The 19,899-nt window shown below is 41.9% G+C and overlaps 1 protein-coding gene across 4 annotated transcripts in view; it reads left to right on the top strand.

Moving 5' to 3' along the window:
• The window catches only part of LOC122873289 (LARGE xylosyl- and glucuronyltransferase 2), a 91,949-nt gene that overhangs the window by 19,213 nt on the left and 52,837 nt on the right, over window positions 1-19,899 (top strand). For all 4 annotated transcript variants that reach the window (XM_044189834.1, XM_044189813.1, XM_044189845.1 and 1 more), the window contains one exon: window positions 13,826-13,923. The gene's annotated coding sequence lies outside the window, so the exon portion shown is untranslated. The remainder of the gene's footprint in view (window positions 1-13,825; window positions 13,924-19,899) is intronic.

Here is a 19,899-nt window from a genome sequence, read left to right as displayed (position 1 = left end):
ACAGAGACGAGCAGCATGAGGGAGAGATAAAAAGCATGATAATGTTTTATACTTTTGTGTAAAAGCGGAAATGTACTGAACATGAGTTGTTAATCTTGTTCATAAATAATGCAATATCCATTTAGCCAACACTCCTGAACTCAGCACCCTGAGTGAAATGGGCGTGGGCTGCTGGATAATTTGTGTGTGTGTGTGTGAGTGTGAGAGAAAAAAGTTTGCTGATATCCTCGAGCAAAGTTTGAAATCCAGTTCTGATTTTTAAGAAGAATATTAAAAATAATCATCTTTATTTATAGGGCACTTTAAAAAAAAAAAAAGAATAAAATGGTTAAAACAAATTCTGTTTTTATATAAAAAAAAGTCAAGTCAGTTTCATTTACAGCAGGTAAAATAAGTACCGAACACGTCACCATTTTTCTCAGTAAATATATTTCTAAAGGTGCTATTGACATGAAATTTTCACCAGATGTTGTAACAACCCATGCAATCCAGATGTCCATAAATTAAGTTCTGTATAATAATGTTAAATGACTCCGGGAAAAAGTATTGAACACATGTAGAAAGGGAGGTGCAAAAAGGCCTGGAAAGCCAAGACAGTCAGTAATTGTCAGTTAAAATTAATATCAGCTGGTTGAGTCCCAACTGATGGCCTATAAAAAGGCGTCACAGAAGAAACATCTCATGATGGGTAAAAGCAAAGAGCTCTCTCAAGACCTTCGCAGCCTTATTGTTGCAAAACATACTGATGGCATTGGTTACAGACTGATTTCAAAACCTCTGAATGTTCCGGTGAGCACTGCTGGGGCCATAATCCGGACGTGGAAAGAACATCATTTCACCATAAACCGCCCACGACCAGGTGCTCCTCGCAAGATTTCTGACAGAGGAATGAAAAGAATTATCAGAAGAGTTGTTCAAGAGCCAAGGGCCACTTGTGGACAGCTTCAGAAGGACCTGGGATTAGCAGGTACTATTGTTTCAAAGAGAACGATAAGTAATGCACTCAGCCGCCGTGGCCTGTATGCACGCTCACCACGCAGCAAGACTCCATTACTGAAGAAAAAGCATGTCGAAGCTCGTTTAAAGCTTGCTGCACAACATTTGGACAAGCCTGTGACATACTGGGAGAATATGGTCTGGTCAGATGAGACCAAAACTGAACTCTTTGGATGCCATAATACACACCATGTCTGGAGGAGAAATGGCACTGCCCATCACCCCCAAAACACCACACCAACAGTGAGGTTCGGAGGTGGAAACATCATGGTGTGGGGCTGTTTCTCAGCATACGGTACTGGCAAACTTCATATAACTGAAGGAAGGATGAAGGATGACATTCTTGATAAAAATCTGCCGCCATCTACCAGGATGACGAAGATGAAACGAGGGTGGACATTTCAGCAAGACAATGATCCCAAACACACAGCCGAGGAAACTCTCAGCTGGTTTCAGAGAAAGAAAATAAAGCTGCTGGAACGGCCCGGCCAATCACCTGACTTCAATCAATTAAAAATTTCATAGAAGAGATCTGAAGACTGTTTGTGTGGAAGAACGGGCCAAAATCACACTTCAGCAATGCATGCAGCTCGTTTCTCCACACAGGAGGCGTCCTGAAGCCGTCATTACCAACAAAGGCTTTTGTACGAAGGATTAAATGAATTTCAGTAAGCGTGTTCAATACTTTTTCCCTGTCATTTAACTTTATTTTACATAACTTTAATTTATGGACATCTATGTGTGGATTGCATGGGTTGTTACCAACATCTGGTGAAAATTTCATGTCAATAGCAGCTTTAGAAATATATTTACTGAGAAAAATGGTGACGTGTTCAATACTTATTTTATCTGCTGTATATGGCCCAAAATCACAAACTATCCTGTGAGGGATTTATGATCTGTACAACACCCTTCAGATATGTATTAGATGTTGTATGTACAGAGTAGACAGAAATAACAAAACTGAAATCGAAATATCAGGAAGCAAAAACAGATAAAGTGAAAACATGTACAATATGGATCCGAGAAGCAGATTCCAGGTGCCGGCTAAACCTGGTAAGATTTGCACTGTAAAACCTCTGTACATCTGCAGATAAAAGAAAACAATTCAGGTCAAACTGGTGAAAAACTCTTTAATAAAAGTATGTTTTAAGAAGAGATTTGAAAGATGATTCTGACTCAGCCAGCTTCAAACTCACAGGACTTTATTTCAAATTCTAGAGACTCAGGTTTCCAAAAACCAAGTATGCCAGGCTGAATATGGGGGAAATGTGTCTAAAATGATGCACAAGACATCTAGAATATTTCCATTTGATACGATGGTGCAGCCATTAAAAACATGGAGTTTAATGTTCCTTAAGAGGAAACAAAAGGTGAAAACTATTAACCTGTTTCTAATTCACTCTGAATGACAGACAGCAGAAAACAGCTCCGACTGTGTGCAGATGAATCTGAAAATGGTCCATACGTAATTCAAGTTTTTCCAGCACTTCAACAAGCAAAACAAAGTGCTGAAACGATAGAAAGTGTGTTTCTTCCTCCTGTTTTGGAGATTCGATTGAGATGCAAACCTGTTGTGTGAGGCTAACAGTAGCTCCTGTGCTTTTCCTGTAATCAAACTCTCGATGAAATCACCATTACTGAATACTGGAGCGGTTGTCATGACAACAGAAACAATGACAGTGGATATTTCAGTGAGAGCACCTGTGCTGTGTTTAGCTATATTTAAACACATCTGATTGTAGAGAAAGTCGGCGGCAACACAACAGACGATAAACTGCGTTCACTGAATTACTGAATTATTAAATCTGGTGCCTCGTCACAGTTTTCAATGAATAAATAGTCTGAATCCCATATAACTGCAGAAAATGTCTACAACAACCAATGACATCTAACCAGATGTTCAAACAACCAATCAGCCGAAGTTCGGTCCCGAAGTCCAGAGTCTTTATCCCAGACAAATATATGAAAAGTAAGACAGCACAAGAAAGAGTCACATCCGCCACAAAATGTTACGCGCCAATGGACGCCTGTAACCCGAAGAAATAATCACGGTACATTAACCGGGGTGCGTTGATCCGGAGAGGGAATGTGATTTTCTGTTAAGTTGAACTTCAACGCTTGCAAACAGGACGGTGATGCTGACGTGTATCGGCTCACTGCTGTTGTGTGGACGTACGTGGAAAACAATGGATGGGTGTTTTGACGCGCCACCGGTACGTGTTGTCTTTTATCATTACATTCCTCGTTATCGAGATAAATGTGACCGTTGGCTGTGATACAGAGTTTAGATCATATTTTTCTGCCCAAAACACAAATGTATCTGCTTGTGATTATTTTGTGGGTTTTTTTTATGCCTTTAGTAGATAGTGATAGTGGAGAGATGGCAGGAAGTGAGGGAGAGAGCGATGCAACAAATGTCCCCGTAGTGAAATGGCCGTTATGTGTGATAAGGCTATTTTATATGCTGAGCTATGGTGGCGCCCCAAAAATGCAACTTTTGAATGTATGTCGGCAAGAAAAAAGAAGAAAAACATGCATTTTCATCTTTGCACACTTGGTTAGCTTTGCTCTGCTGTGGTCTTCGTTTTAATTTGATTATAATTGAAATTTATTCCACCAGTTATTTTTTTCCAATAAACAGATTCATCATTTTAATCTATAAAATGTGAAATCTAAAATTAGTGAAAAATCAACATCAGAATTTCTCAGAGCCCTAGAGGACGTCTTCAAATGTCTTGTTTTGTCTGACCAACAGTCCAAAAGAAAGATAAGCAGTTTAAAGATATAAAACAGAGAGAGGCTGGAACCAGAGGATGTTTGACATTTTTACTCAATTAATGACACCCGTTATCACCGATTATCAAAGGTGCTGGCGATTTAATTTTCCTTAGATTGACTGACTAATAAATTTAGCTGCAATGTGACTTTTGAGTTGTTCTGTCCACGTGTTTTTGCTTCTTGTTAAGCACATAGTGTGTTTGTATGTATAAATGTGCTTTATACACACAGTTCTGGCTGCTGTGAACACACATATACTGAGACAGAGAGTCATCTGTCCAGCTTCAGTGTGGACTTCTGCTCTCTGACTTCCTGTTTGGCGAAGCTACAGGTTTACTTTTCCTTAATCAGGGTGAGAGAGCAGACTGCTGCTTGACGAGGTTAATCTGTGTGCAAACGTCCGAGCAGGTTGTGTGTTCAGCCTGTGTACACGTTCAGAGTGTGTCAGGTTTCACCTCCGCACTGATGTGTGACTGTAACAACGCTGTGCGACAGTCTGCTTCAGTGTCTGTAATCACCAGGACATTTCACCTCACATTTATTTCGTTTGTCCTTCACACTGAGACCAAGTTGAGGAAATGAAGACAAACATTTGTCAGATAAACATAAAGCTTCCAGTAATGAGCCGCTCTTAACAGTGTCTGGATCTACATCTGTGTCTGAGTAAATAACAGAAATCAGACTTAGAAAGCACTTTTTTTTTATAGTTTGTACAAACATCTCATCATGTTTTAACAAAAGAGAGGCATTTTATTTTTGTGCCTAAAACCAGTCCAATTTAAAGATATTAGTCTAAAGTATCTGAATAAGCCTAAAACAACCTTAACAAGTGTAATTTGGGTGTAATTGTAGAGTTTAAACTTCTCCTCAGCATGTTAAAACCTAAAATCTCTAAAAAATAAAAAATAAATTAAAAATTGATAAATTTGGACCTTTTTTGGTGATTTTAAAAAATAAATAAATGTTTTTCTTTTTTTTTTAAGTGAGAACTTTTCTGATTGGCGTTAATGCCTTTTTGTGCTCTGTTAAGATGCAGCACTGATACTTTCTTCACATCACAAACACTTCTATTTGTGATGTTAAAAGTTACAAGTTTTCTAATCTGACTGTTCAGACTGAGGTTTTCTACAAATAGACATGTGTCAGATTTAGGCGCAAATCTATAAGTCAGAAATGTCACCTTCAGAGAGATTTTCTGTCTACACATTAAAAAAACAGACCTGCCAGCCATCGCCTCCAGAATCGGCACACTTCACTCCGGAGGACCAGATGTGAGTCACATCAGTCTCGTATGAGGCTGCCAGATTTGGCAAGGTTTTGGGGGCATGGAACTGGGCCAAAGTAGGCTGAGACACTTGGGCCAGCGTTGGCACCAGAATCAGACAGGTGAACTTGGCCTGGTTATTTCAGGTCATGAATCTGGCATGATGTTCCAGATTTTGATTTCTGTTGGGCCGAACCACTTTGGCTTACTCGTTAGTATTTGTAATATATTTTTTTCTTATTTATCCAGGAAATCTTTTGGTCAAAATTGCAACATAAAGTAGTTAAAAGCAGACATACTGTGTATATACACAGGTAAAATAAAAATACATCACACTAAAAATAAAATGTTAAAGTCAAGGTTGAAAAACCATAACCGTACGCTTTTAAAACAATTATAATATAATTGTTGCACTTTCTGTCAGCTGGCTATGAAGTAATGTTTCAATGTTTTTCAGTTTGTCTAACAAGACAGTATTTGAGCAAGATGATTCTCGATTTTCAATAAAGGGGGATCAATAAAGTATTTCTGATTCTGATGATTTAAAAAAAAAAAGCAGGTTTTCTTTTTAATTTTCTCTCGTGTTTTGTCAAGGTCATTTAAAACCGTGCTTAAGCATTTGACTCTTTAAACTAGGACACACACACACACACACACACACACGTGTGTGTCAAAAGCCCTAATAATCAACCAGGTCTGGGCTCAGCCTCTGTGTCAGTCAGCGAGTCCTGGGCGTAGTGGTGTTGCAGTGGTGTAGCTGGGATATCTGGGAGCTGAGGGGGTGTAGTGAAGCATGGAGCGATGCTATGATAACCTCATTATTTTCCACCGCCCGCTCCAAAATACTCTGCCAAATTTACCAGCTACTGAAGCAGCAGAGAGTGAGTCGATGGGTTAATCGTGCATGCAGAGTGGATATCTCTGTGTGCACTGTGTGTGTGTGTGTTGACCAGATCTTTGTGGTTAAGTCTAAGCCACTGTTACCCTGGTTGTTTCGAATGCTTGTGTACTTGGCAGAATTGGAGCACTGTATTTTGGACTTTCGGTATTGGTAAAAATGGGATTATAAAATTACCAAAAATACCACACATTCTGCATCATTTACTTCAGCAGCTCTTCACTTTCTATCTGTGGAAACATTTTCTGATCTGTCCTCACCAAAGGAGCCTCTTTATGAACTGTGCTGAATGGGTTGTCTGACAGCAGATATATTTCACTGATGATGAGCTTCACCTCCAAAAAGAAAAGGAGGATCCACCTAGCTGCCCCTTCCCCTCTTTCATTGCTGTATGCTAAGTGTAGTCGAAGCTTTTAACCCCCCTAGATCCCCCCTCTGCACTCCCCCACCTCCAACCAAAGCCAGAAGCCCTCCCAAAGTCCCCAAACTCATCTAAAAATCTTTCTTATCTCAGCGCCTCCCTCTCAGTTTTTCACCCAGCAGCAGCGTCCTTGGCTGTTTCTACTGTACTGAGAATTCAAGAATTCAAAACCTAAATCCACCCCAACATCTAACCTGCTTTCACACCAAACATGCAGAGACTATAACAGTAACCCTGCAGTAAATATGCACTGGTAATTACTTGTTAAAATAATGCACAGTGACTAGTGTCTATCTCCCAGTGCATTGTGAGATACTGAGGAACACAGGCTTTAACTTACAAATTCAGGCAAAACAGGACTAAGTTTCTCAGCCTTATCAAACCTTCACTCAGTCATCACATCAGAATCAGAAATACTTTATTGATCCCTGAGGGGAAACTCTTTCGTTACAGCTGTTCACTATCACGTCAGTGCACACAGGAATAGAAGTACTAAGCAAATCAAATATAATACACTATAATACAGGCAAGATAAATTTAAGTACAAAGTAGATATAAGTATAAAAGCTAAAATAAGTGTAAAGTACCAAAGTGGATTTATAGGTTGATAAGTAGGTCAGCATCCACCTCTCTGACCCCGACCGTCCAGCTCCACCCCCACAATGTCACTGGCCTCACGGATCAGTTTGTTGAGTCTGTTGGCGTCCACTACCCTCAGCCTGCTGCCCCAGCATGCAACAGCATACAGGATAGCACTGGCCACCACAGACTCATAAAACATCTTCAGCATTGTCCGGCAGATGTTGAAGGACCTCAGCCTCCTTAGACAATAGAGGCGGCTCTTGCCCTTCCTGTAAACAGCTTGAGTGTTCTTAGCCCAGTCCAGTTTATTGTCCATGTGTACTCCCAGGTACTTGTAATCCTCTACAATGTCCACACTGACCCCCTGGATGGAAACCAGGGTCACTGGTGCCTTGGCCCTTCATAGGTCTACAACCAGCTCCTTTGACTTTGTCGCATTGAGCTGCAGATGGTTCTGCTCACACCATGAGACAAAGTTACCCACCACCGCCCTGTACTCACTGATCACCACAGCAGAGTCATCAGAAAACTTCTGAAGGTGGCGGGACTCTGTGTGGTAGCTGAAGTCTGTGGTGTAGATGGTGAAGAGGAAGGGAGAGAGGACAGTCCCCTGAGGGGCCCCAGTGTTGCTGACCACGCTGTCCAACACACAATGCTGCAGCGTCACTGGGACACAGTGTCTTCGGCACAGGAATGAGGCAAGATGTCTTCCACAGAACAGGGACCTTTTGAAGACTCAGGGTCAGGTTGAAGACATGTTGAAGGACTCCACATAGCTGGGGGGCACAGGCTTCTAGCACCCCGGGGCAAACGCCATCGGGGCCTGCAGCCTTGTTTGAGTGGAGTTTCATCAGCTGTCCTCTCACCTGGTCAGCAGTCAGTCACACAGTGGAGGTTACAGGCGGGGGTGAGTCGTCAGTCTGGAGAGGGCTGTTAGCCTAAGAGCCAGTTGAGGGGTGAGTAGGACTCTCTTTTGATGGAAACATTATGGTCCGGGATATCCTGGTGTAGCCAAGTCTCTGAGAAGCACATCAAACTACACTCATGGAACTCCGTCTGACTCTGGGCTAACGCTCGTCCATTTTATTCGCCAGTGATCTCACGTTGCCCATGACGAGAGAAGGCAGACACGGCTTAAATCTCTTGTTCTTAAGTGTCTTTTGTCTGCACCCCTCCCTCTTCCCTTGCTGCTTCGTTCCACCTCTGCATCCTCAGTGTGTCCTCCTCCAGATCTCAGTGGGGACATCGGTTGTCCTTGGCGGCATGCTGCTTGGCTTCAGCGCGATCAGCTGTTCTTTGGTGTAAACAATGCGTGCCCTGACCGAGTAGCAGGAGAAGAAGTTTCACTGCCGGGAAAAAACCCCAAAACACTCTCTACTCTCACTTTTCGTAAAGAGCGTAGTTTAAATTACACTTACACAAAAGTTTACTCATGTTTTGAAAAAAAAGGAAAGCTAAAAGTTGAAAAAAAGTAAGACGACGAGACGGAGCAGCTGCAACAGGCAGCATGCACGTTGGCGCGTGCGCACATCGTTCACAGACTGTAAAGCAGACTGTAAGGGAGACAATTGAGACCCAGCGTATGACTGAGAGAGAGAGGATTCTAGATCACAATGCTGAGACATGTAACAGAACTGCAGTGCATATTCTGAGGAGGTAACCTGAACAAACTATGGATGCGGACCCTGCAGTGAAAGGCTTGATGGGTTGGGGGATGCTGCCTCCTTTGAAGGACACTTCCTTCAAAAGTGTGATCTTTGGAGGATTGAAGACATAGATGCCTCAGATTAAAGCCTATTCACAGACAGATGTGTTGCTCAAGAGAAAAGCATGTGAACTCCATGTATTTCAATGAAAGAATGCAACTCATAGCATTCAGGGGAGGCGGAGGAGCTTTGTGACGCGTTTTGTTAAAAAACGTTAGAAATTCTTTATCTTTTGAGGAGACGCAGCTCAAATCACCTTTCAAACCATAATGGATGACCAACAAAGGATCCAGGAAAACTAATCTGTATATTTCCATCTACTTTTTCTTTACGGTCAGTCACAGTTCATCTATCTCTGTCTCTGTATCGCTTGTGTTGTATTCCTCTGTCTGAATGGGGTCGAAGACCCTGAAAAACTGGAAAAATGACAGACAGCAGGTGGACGAGCATGCGGCTCTTTGGTGTCTGCGCAGGCAGAGGTGTTCACACTCAGGCAGTCAACACGTCCATACAGTCTGTGTGGACATAATTGACGGACCCTTGCAGGTATTCGGACACGGAATGTATAATTGGAAATTTTGTGGGAATTCTCACCGGATGAGAGATGTCAGTCCTGCACAAATACTACTACTACTACTGAAGCATCCATCTGTTTAACACACTCAGACCATCATTATGGTGTAACTATTTCACTCATTATAGGTATAGTTAATGTCACGGCATATACACAGCAGGAGATTTGTGTGATTTGTACTGTTGCCTTCACTTAATGTATCAGTGGAAGTCGACGCATAAAAAAATGCAAGCGGTCGCGTGTCCCTCGGAATCTGTGTGGATCATTACATTTGATAAAATGAAAGTATCTGTTCAGTGAGAATGATGAGTGACAAACATCAAAAAACACTGCTGTGGATTGTCCATTAGACAGTCTACACATAATTCACCATAACATAATTTTGAGTTTCCACCTAAAAGTCATAGTTCGGTGTTTCTTTGAGTCGTAAATTATGTATGTGAAAACAAATTCTTAAAACCAATCAACTTGGTTTAAGATTATTTTGTAAATCAAGGGTCATTTGCAGCAATCAACTATTTTCTTGTTTCAAGATACTTATTTATGGAAATTTCCAGAAATGCATAAAACTGCACTGGTAATTATTTATTAAAACAGTGCACAGGGACTAGCATCTATCACCCAGTGCACTGTGGGATACTGAGGACCACAGGCTTTAACTTTTCTTCAAAACCAGGCAAAAGAAGACTGAGTTTCTCAGCCTTGTCAAACATTCACTCAGTCATGAAATGTAGGCTGTAAGGGAGACAAAATGAGACCCAGCGTATGACTCTCTACACAACACACCCACCTGAACCTTCATCCTCATCATTACTGTCTGTAATGAGGGCAGTTTGCTCTAATAAGCAGCTTTTGCAGCCTGTTAGTCTGCAAAGAGCCAAGCAGAACAATATGATGTCTGGACTGAAGCTGATGACAATATAAGGACTTCACTGCTATACAGGTAGATGATATTAGCTTTAATGCTAATTAGCAGCATTACCCAACAACCTATATACAGTTTGTCGTCTTTCTGTTGTGTTAGTTTTGACTAGTGACCGTTCCGTCTGTTTGTTGTCATGATTTTGTAGATTGTTCCTCTTGATGTATTCAATTATTTTGAACCTTTTCAAACGGCTGAACCTGCGGTTTGATCCCAGGTGATTTGTCCTCTTTGGAGCTCTGTCATTTGTGTCATGTTGCTTTGAAAAGTCGCACTTCAAAGTGCTTTTTGCCAGTCCTCCTCCGATAGCTACAAAAAGCTGCTAATTGGCCTTCAGTCCAATGTGACTCGCAGTTGTGTTTGTGATGATTACTTCAATTTGAAGTCTTTTTTTTACCACGAGGCCACGTTGATATTAGTCACCATGTCTATCTGTGACTTCTTCATGTGTTCTTGCCTGGTTTGAGAAGTGGGGTTAGGTGATTACGAATAGTCAAATGTTCAGTGGTGGAAATGGATTTATTTTGACTTCTTGCGCTACTTTGTGTAAGTTTTAGTCAGACTTTGAGCTGGACCTCTACATTTAATGATCTTTGTTTATCCTGCTGCTCTGCTGTCACAGCAACACTCTCCCAGTCTGGAGTCTTGTCCTGCCCACGCTGTCATGTAAAAAGCAGATTAGAAACTCTTACACACATACATGGTGGAGGAATCAGCTTCCTCCAGGAGAAATCTATCTTGGGAAATCAGGTTTCTCTAGTCCCCTATCCTCATTACGATAACCAAGTTTCTCGTATACATCGTATACAAATCAGTTTACAGGATGCACTGATAAAGTTTGGATTTATTTATTTTGGTGAAGATGTGCAGCTAAAAACAATCTTCATCCCATTTCTTTGCTGGCACAAGGACACTTTCCTAGGTCTTTCATGCACATGTGTACGCTTAGAAAACCTCCAAGAAACCCATGTAAGTGTACATATGGTTCATATTATCAGTTCATCCAGCAGAAATCTGTCTGTGTTAAACTCTTAAAGCTTTAACGTGATAAAGAGAAGCAGATTTCTCCTTTCACAGATCACTTTACTGCTGTAAGAAGACTGGAATGATCAGATTACTGACGTTCATGTAAATGAATCTGAATCCAGAAACCTTGATTCTGTTTACTGCCAACTAAGACAAAAGAGAAAAACACAGAGAAAGGAATTACCCACACTCACACTAGGCAGGGCTGTGTTATGGGTGGGTGGCCGCATCCCCCTCCCTCCCCCAGGTCGTATTGAGCAGCTTTAATGGTTGCTGTTGTTTCACACTACGAACCAATCTGGCTGTGCTCCTGGAGCCATCAGAGGGCTGTTAGCACACAAACACCAGCAGCACTCCCGCTGCAGTAAAAACAGCCCGGGACCTCCTGCAGTTCAGGATGACTCCAGCCCCCACCCTCCTTGATGTGGATGCAGATTAGACCGTCGGCATGCGTGGTGGGAGTCTGTCACAGGCTCTGGCTCGGGTAGATCGGGCTCCGGGGGAAGATTTTGCGGGGCTTCTGACAGGCGTCCTGTCGCCTCCCTCTGTTCTGTACGGCTGCAGAGACGAGCTGCCATCTGGACGGAGCGCAGCGAGTGCCAAGGAGGACAAAATAAAGACAAGACTCTCTTTTGGTTGAAGTTTTTTTTTTTTTTTCCCCCTTCTTGCCTCACTCCTTCCATCTGCCTCTCTGTCCCGCTCTGTCCCCCCAGATCCTCACTACACAGTGTTACCTTCCCAAAATTCAACTCTAATGAGCCCAGCCTGCAGACCTGGAATCATGTTTTACTCAACACTTGTTACAGTGACAATCAGTGATGTTTTTATCTCAGTAAATCTGTCTGATTGGAACTGTATGACTATGTGATCCAGTCCGGATTTAGTAAACGCTGATGTTGGTGATCAGGTCTGGCTCACAGTTGGCGGTCCAGTTCAGCCCAAAGGTGTTGGATGGGGTTGAGGTCAGGGTGTGCAGGCCATGGAGCTGACACTGTCCTGTTGAAACAGGAAAGGGATGAACACAAACTGTTGACACAAAGCTGAAAGAACACTTTGTCTAAAATATCATTGTATACTGGAGCATTAAGATTTCCCTTAAATCATATGTTTCACAACTTCATAATCATGGTTTTAAGTGTTGGGACTTTAAATGATGACAAGACCGATTTATCAGACTGAGCGTTCACTAAACTCATCAAAATAAGTTTGAGCTAATTCGCATACTTGATTCTTTGTATTTGGGTTCAACCCCTTCTGTCTTCTTGATTAAAGAAAGTTACATGACAGAGGCTTGTTATGTATTCTTTGTGCATGTATCAGTCTCACCATTCAGCCCCTATACGCAGTCTTCACTTGCAAATCAAATCCGTTACAAAATATCAATCTCACACTGCAATTTGAAAGTGGCTGCTGCTGTAAAAGTCCAAAAGTTAGCAGGCGTTCAGTCTGAAAATAGCACTGTATTAATTTAAAAAACACGAGAGTGTTTGTGGGGGCATGTTGTTTCCCTGTACTGGTGGGAAGATGAAATACGATCCAGGAAATCCAGTTTGGGCAGATCCATGAATATGAAGGTTTATCAGACACTGAAATGCTGCACAGCGATTTATAATGCTCTGAAACAGGATTTTTACGACTCTGGAAAGTTTTCACGGCTGCTGTTATTTTATATTTCGTTGCAATGATTGGGAGGTAACAGTAGAAATACGATGGATTATGTTGCATTTTGTTGCAGCAAAAGTTGAGCCAGGTTCAACTTTTTTGCCGAAGCCTCCACACCAGGACCCCTTCTGTGTGAACACAGTAGTCTGATTGAAATGAATGAGGAGGCTGCATTTTTTGTGTTGGCGTTATTCCTGAAACTCTGTTTAGGAATAACTCCAATCTAATTGGCAAAGGCAAATCTGTCAACTTTTGTCATTATGACTCAAGACTCTTCTGCTGCTTCCAGTCCTTTATGCTCACAAACCAGTCTTTTATGAACACGAAGAGATGGAACTGGTATTATTCTTCTTATCTGACTCTGGTTAACAGGCACATGGGAGTAGTTTGCCCTCGGGGCATTAAGACAAACTCCTCCCACGTGTGGATGAAATTATTCTTTTAAAATTCTAATTTGAGTCAGCGACAGTTAAACACTTTTTCTAATGGTTTTAGCCACAGTTGTGCGTGATTGGTCGCTGGGCCGAAGGGGACGTAGTCTTTTTTTTTTTTTTTTTTTTTTTTTGATCGCCTGTGTGGCTGAACAGTCGCCTCTGGCTTTAGAAACGTCACATCCCCATCTTGCCGTGTTTGATTGACAGGTGAAGCAGTTTCAGAAACACAGTGGTGGGTGCTAATAATAGCAACCAAAACAATTTAAGAGAAAGATCTTGTGATCTGTCTTTAATAATGACAGGCAAGAGAAGCGTTCTCAGCTGTTTGACAGTTCAATTGATCCTCTGTTGCTTTTGTTGTTTTTCGGTTCACACAGCTCAACAGAAATCTCCATCTTTCTCTCTCTGTTATTCTGAATAGATTTTTATTTGATATCTTTTGTGTGTGTGTGTGTGTGTGTGTGTGTGTTTATCTGATAAGTAATCTTCCTTGCCCTGTCATGCATTGTATCTGTCATCTCATACCTGTTGTTTTATATATATTTATATTTATTTACAGACTGGATTTTCTCCCGAGGTTCCTGTTGGAGTCGTCGACTGCGACTGAGCAGCTTCTCCGTCAGTTTTTCCACACTGGGATTTACATCTGCGAATCTGGTGAGGAACAAATGCCTTTTTTTTTTTTTCTTGTTTAAAATGTCACACTTTTGCTCTTCACTCCTTTGTCTTCTGCTCAGTAAATATGTGTGGGAGTGTGAAGAGGTCTAATTGTCGGAGAGGAAAATGACTGCATGTGAAGTGTAAAATTAGTTGTATCAAGACTGTAACAGGCATTAGTTTGTGTCTGAGACTCAGAGAAATCTACACAGGGGGAACACATGGATAGTATGGAGACGTGTCAAATTCGTAGATGTATTGTTTTGGCTCTTTGTTGTTGATTTCTTTGTGTTCACTTTGACGTGACGGGTTTTCTGATTGTTCTATTGTTTGTATGACATTAGGCACGAGAAGAAGTATAAAATAGGATTCCAGTGCTGCAGCTTCAGTTTTCAACATGACACCCGGTCGAACACAAAGGTCATCTGATAATTACGATGCCAAGTTAATTAGCTTCCAAGTAATTTAAGGTTGTTTTTTTCTTCCTCAAGGTTTTCTCAGTTTTATTCTGTGCTCCTTTCTTCTGCTTGAGGAGTTATAGAAGCTGCAGTGGAAATTATTAATGCGTGCTTGAAGCATTGTGGGTGCAAATTTTTACAGCATCATGGAGTCTCATTCTGAGGAGCTCTAAAGAAATATCATGGGCAAATCAATATTGCAGTACATGTGGATTTTTGTAAAGAGATACGATTGATGCTTGTGAAATATAGGCAGCGCAGTGTTTTGTGCAGAAATTCAGATTCTTTCTAGCCTGCCCCAGACCTCTGAATCACGGTCCACATTCTTTAGTGACTCAAATAGGTCTGGTGTTGTGCTCATTGACGGCTGTTTCCACCGGTTAGAACAACAACCGAGCCAGTCGGAGCTTTTTAGGTGAGATTAAGAATGAGGACGTCATCCTCCCGTGGCAACAATAATGAAGAAAAGGTGAGATGTTTGCAGCTGTAAGTCAACAATGTGAAATTATCTTAGTGACCGCCACCACAGCTTCTGTGTCAAGTGAAAATACTAACACTAAACTATCACTAAACACTAACATGAAATCAGACTGAATTGATAATCTACCGTACCACAGCATTATCAGCTTTCAGGAGGTAAAAGCCTCTAGCTTTTTCTCGCTTGTTAATAAAAATGTCACCAACTGTGATATTTGCTGGAAGGCTGCCGGCTGCGGTCGAGATGCCACCGATTTGTTCAAACATATCAGAGCTAATCAGCAGAAAGAGCAAACAGATCTCACTGATGGACAGTGTTCAGAAAGACAGAGAGGCGCTGCTTTTGTGTCGGGCTGAATTACCGACTTCTTCTTATGTGCTATTGGCACTCTCTACTGTTCCATGGCTGTAGATGTGGGTTTTTAGCATTATATAAACATCGCCTCTCTTCAATGGCGGTACATTCGGATCTGATCAATGAAAAGTATCCATAGCAGTATGGGTACTGCTGATAACTGCCCTGTCATTATTGGTGTCGGATCACAATCAACGTTTCTGGCCTCAGCCATGGCTCGCGTGCATTTGGGTAAAAGGATTCGGACATGTAAGCCATGTTCACGTTTCAGTCGTATTTGGACTTGGATTTAGTCAGTAATATTGGATCTATTATACTGGATCTGTAAATGTCAATTATTATACTAATTTTGTGTGAATATGTTTCACGTGAAGCACAGATCTTGTTGTATATTCCTTATTCACATCAGGTCCCTCATTAGTCTTAGATAACGTGTTGAGATGAGATTGTTGTGCAGTGTAGGCGTACTTTTTGTTTTCCTCTGGGAAACCTACAGTCATGCTTGTGAGTCTGTGTCGTGTTGTACTGTATGAACGCTCATCCACTGCGTAGGAGGGTTGCTCTTTACAGGAAGGGCCAGAGCCGCCTCCATTTTCAGGAGGCTGAGGTCCTTCAACATCTGCCGGACGATGCTGAAGAAGTCATTCCTGCCTGTGGCCATCAAACTCTTTAACTCCTCCCTATACAGTATATATTATAATTATAATATAATATAATTATAATATAAATCTTCCCTCTAAGTGTCAGTCTGTATGACCCTAGGTCACTAAACTGGACATTGGACCATTAACATCACTGCAGTACTTGAAATATTGTGCAATATTCTGTTTAATACTGCTATGCAATATCCACCGTCTCATAATCATCTTAATAAGCTACACTTAACTTGACAGTACTCATTATTGCACTAATTACTTATATTATTACATTGTATTTTTATACCGTGCATACTTATCAACCTGTAAATCCACTTTTGTACTTACACTTAATTAGCTTTCATACTTATATCCACTTTGTGCTTAATTTATCTTACCTGTATTATAGTGTATTATATTTGATTTGCTCAGTGCTTCTCTTCCTGTGTGCGCTGACGTGACAGTGAGCAGCTGTAACGAACGAGTTTCCCCTCGGGGATCAATAAAGTATTTCTGATTCTGAGAAACAGAAAGGTTTGGCGGCTGTGTGCTGCTCTTGATCGAAGGTCGGAAAGTTAGCCAGACATGCAAACCAAGCGGTCGGTCTTCAACCTTGAAGTCTTTTCTCTTGTAAAACCAAAGCACTGAGAACACTTCAAAGAAAGCACGATTTTCAACTTTGTCGCCTGTCCAAGTAAGTCTTTGTGTGCGGCGTAATGAGCTCATTACTGCCCCCTGAGGCCGGAGAGCAGATAACACCCACTGGTGTTGATCTCAGTTGTAGTTTTTTCTGCCATCAGTCGGTTCCACATGTAAAAGAGATTTATGCTTTATTCCAAGTGTTTTCTATCAGTATGTTTTGGGTTTACAAGAGAAAAGGATGAAGACTAACCGATTGGTTTGGCAAGTTAACTGTCCTTCCTCTGACAGAGCAGAGCACTGGCGCTTTCCTAAACCTTTTAATGGGAAGCATCCAGGACAGTTTCTCATGCAGTGGATAAGACAGTTGGGACTGTGAGCGCCTGACCAGAGGCAGGAGACTCCCCATATCAAAGTGCACCAGGTGGGGAACTGAGCTTCTGTTTCCTCCTGGTATCGACTGCTAGACACTAGATGCCTCGCTGCCACCTCCCACATCCTCTCTGCTTTGTTGCACACTCCCTTAAGACATTTGCAAAATGGCTTTGCTTAAATTAGCCCTCATTAACTTTTAAAAACCCAATCTACACAGCATCGACAGAGCCTGCTGCATGTGTTTGGTTTGTTCTCATGCAAGCTGCAACGACTGCATGAGAATGAGTCGTTTTGGAGTTTCTGGCATTTGGTTGGAGTTGTGGAAACTGAGTATGAGGCAGTGTTTTTATCCTGATAAGATGAGAGGAGGCGTCATGTGATCTGTCCTCTTCCATTCTGTTGTATCAATTATTAATTATCATAATTATCATATTTTAATATCATTTAAGGTATTAATGCTACAACTCCCATGGCTGTAGCAGATTAGAGTTTGGGAATAAACGGCCTCTGAAGTCTGTGCGGCGCGAGAGGATCCACCAGCGTGCTGTCAGCTCCATCACAAGACATAAAACTGTGTGTTGAATTAGCTGGGGAAGCTGTGTGTGTGTGTGTGTGTGTAAAAGGCTCCTCTAACCCAACATGTTTAGTTCAGTGGTGTAGGCGGCTTCTGGAGGCGTTTCGATCCCAATTTAACCAAACACCTCTAACAAGAATTTTCCACTTGATAAACCAGATGACATGTGGTACCTGTCTAACATCCAGCTCCCCTCCTGTAGTATATCATGTAAATCAACAAAACCCAGTAAGCTCTGATTTGGTTATTTGCAGGTTAAAAGGAAGGTGTCTAGCTGTGGTGTTTTGGTAGGTGGGTGTACTGTGGCTTCTATCCCAAATAAAATAGTTAGCTCCACCACAAACTACAACCGTAAAATTCAGCCTCCACGTTAACGCGCTGCTTTAAAGACTAAAGTCGGGGAACAAAAGTCTCCTCTGTGCAGTTAACAGCAAAGATTACATTACAGACTTTAACATGAACACCTGCAGCTTCACTCTGTGGCTAATTTTAGGCAGGTAGACGGTAAATCCCCCCGCTCAGAGGTCTGTGTTTGCCATATACCTGCGTATAAGCACCGACACACCTCTGGCCTCAAGGTTAAAGTAAATATACTATAATTATTGACTATAGACTATATTCTATTGTGAAGAAGGTCCAAACTACATCAACATGTAGTCTGTTAACATACACATCACAATGAGTAATTTTATTAATTGGTAATATAAAATCTATTGATTAGTTGAGCTTTAGATAGTGAAATCAGACTCTGTAGTAGACCTGTGTGTGTGTGTGTGTGTGTGTGTGTGAGAGAGAGAGAGAGAGAGTGTGTGTGAAGGTCCTGTGGTTAAATCACAGTCTAACCCTGCACCTGCTGTGTGCAGAAATGCGACGCCTCTGACTGATTGATGAGCTCTGCTCGCGGCTGCAGATGACCTGTAAGACTTGTAATGAGCTTTTACAAGGTGACAGCCAGACACACACACACACACACACACACACACACACACACACACACACACACACACACACACACACACACACACACACACAAAGAGAGAGCCACACAAAAGTGTTCTCCCCCACCACCGTTTCCAGACAGAGGTGACTTGACATGACCACAGGACACTCACCCACAATGCCTCGCTCTCCCACTCCTAATCCCCTGACCCCTGACCCCTCCACTGCACCCCGCCTCTGATTGGACAGATAAAGAAACATTAGGGGCCGTGTGATGTGTCGAAAGGGTCGTCTGGGCCACTGGGAGGCTGGTGGCTTCATGTTTAATTAGTTTGTTCCCAGGAGAGGCACAGTTTTCGGCCCCGAGGGGCTCGCTGTCAGGGTTTGAGGTGAAGTAAAGACCCGAATTAGGGACTGACCACATGTACATAAATATTTGAGTGATTTTAGATGAGAAATCTGTGTGCTTCTCAGCTGATCGTAATTTAAATGATCGACCTGTTTTCTGCTGTTGTCACAAACATTCTGGATGAAAGAAATCTACAACTGATCAGAAAAGTCAGAGTATTAATGAATTTGAAAGTGACATCAGGTTTCGGTTGTGATTTTTATTTATTTTTTTGGTGGTGGGATGATCCTATTTTTCACATTTGGATTGTGTTTTTAAGGAAATTTTCTTTTTTCCCCCTTATTCCTATCGGTCCTGATGACACTAAACTTACCAACTAAATTCCTGAATCTGGGGACGTGGCACCATCGCTAGAAGCAACTATGTCGGGCGACACGAGCAGTGTTGTTACGTTGTCTACGTTACATGACCATGATTCATGGATTAATTGAAAAATGGAGGATAGATTAATACAAATACTGGATAATCACAGGCGTAGTTGTGTGCAGCAGACATGTTGGGTTTGTTCACTTCTAAATTACTAGGTTTAGATAATTCAGTTAAACTTGATTTGTTCAAATCCCGATTGCCTGATTAGTGCACTGCTAATCAACTCCATTATGAAGCTGTGTCGTGTGATTTCAGCAATAAAAATCAAATGTTCTCGTAACTGATAGAAATGATTCTCCAAACTCTGAAAATAAGACTCAGGTTGTAAAAGAACAAACAAAAAACAATCCTTCAAGGTTGCCAGCAGCGCATTTAGCTCCAAACAACAACCCCCATAGTGCTTTGCTGTCCTCTTCTTCATAGACAGTAAATGATGAGGCCCTCCTGTGAAGCCATCTACTACATTTGTTGTGACTGCTGGAGAAATGAGAGGGAAAGATTGATGGAGGGAAAAGGACGGACGAAGATTGAGGGAGACAACATGTGATTCGTACAGTAAAGGGCTTTCATTAATGGATGTCACTCCTTCTCCTCACTGTATCTACTATCACCACACACACACACACACACACACACACACACACACACACCTCCCCTTGCTGTCACAGAGATGAATCTCTGTTGGTGGATGGGAAGACATGGAGCCGGGGCTCTGCAGGGGAAATGAACTCACAACTATACTTAAT

This window comes from Siniperca chuatsi, linkage group LG1 (genome assembly GCF_020085105.1).
Source record: "Siniperca chuatsi isolate FFG_IHB_CAS linkage group LG1, ASM2008510v1, whole genome shotgun sequence".
In the NCBI taxonomy this organism is placed as follows: Eukaryota; Metazoa; Chordata; class Actinopteri; order Centrarchiformes; family Sinipercidae; genus Siniperca; species Siniperca chuatsi.
This window is presented reverse-complemented; position numbering and strand designations above follow the sequence as displayed.